Source organism: Phaethon lepturus, unplaced genomic scaffold, assembly GCF_000687285.1.
Source record: "Phaethon lepturus isolate BGI_N335 unplaced genomic scaffold, ASM68728v1 scaffold42518, whole genome shotgun sequence".
Classification (NCBI taxonomy): domain Eukaryota; kingdom Metazoa; phylum Chordata; class Aves; order Phaethontiformes; family Phaethontidae; genus Phaethon; species Phaethon lepturus.
In genome coordinates, this window is record NW_010557652.1 from 4,188 (window position 1) to 5,120 (window position 933).

Genomic DNA, 933 nt, shown 5'->3' on the forward strand with positions numbered 1-933 from the left:
TCTAAGCTAGAGATTACATCTGAAACAGGCTTAGAGGCTAATCTGTAATGCTCATTTGAACTGGCTGAAAGCAGCCTGCCGTGAGCTTGAGGGGGTTTTGAAGTTCCCTGGCTCAGGGCCAGGCTGTCTCTTGCCATCTCTGCAGTAGATAGCTCCTGCCCAGCTGACATACAGCAAATAGCGTCCCAAGTGGAAAAAGGCTGTGCTCAGAGCTGCTGCCCAGGATGCCACCGTTTAACCCTGCTCCCATCCCTGCCTCTGGGGCTGTTCCCCAGTCGAAGGCTCACTCTACTACATGCTACAGCTCCTCTGCCACAGAAGGTGAGGGGTCTCACCCCCACCCAGTTCATCAAAAGAACAGAAACAGGCATAAAAGAAAATCATTCAACATTAATGTAATTACACAAAGTGAGAAAGTCTCTGATTACACCATGGACACTGCTGTGCCATATCAACCCTCTGGCCACCACCAGCTGGAGTAGCCTCCCCAGTGGGTCTTCCTGAGCGCCAGCTTACATGGAGTGGCTGAAGCGTTCCAAGACCTTCACCTCCCTTGGGTTTTTTGGGGAGGAAAAAAAAAAAGAGTGATGATTGCTTAGACTCACCCAACGAGCTAGCACGTTCCCTAACCCACCTGGCATGGGGCTTCCTTCTCAAAGGACTTAGAGGGCACCACATGGACCCTGTGCAAGAAAAAAAACCCCAACAAACCCAGTACCACACTCCAGGGGGCTGTAGGCCAGCTCTCCAGGATGCTCAAAGGCCAGATGCATTTCTGATGTCCCAGCTGAGCTACAGTAACCCTACTCCTAGCTGATGGCTTTTAAGTCCCTTCCTTGTCTGAGACTACCATGTCCTAGAGAAGGGGAAAATGGCAGAGGACACTGTGTGTCTGTCACAGGAGAGGGCAGCCAAGCCGCTGGCTTTCCTGCT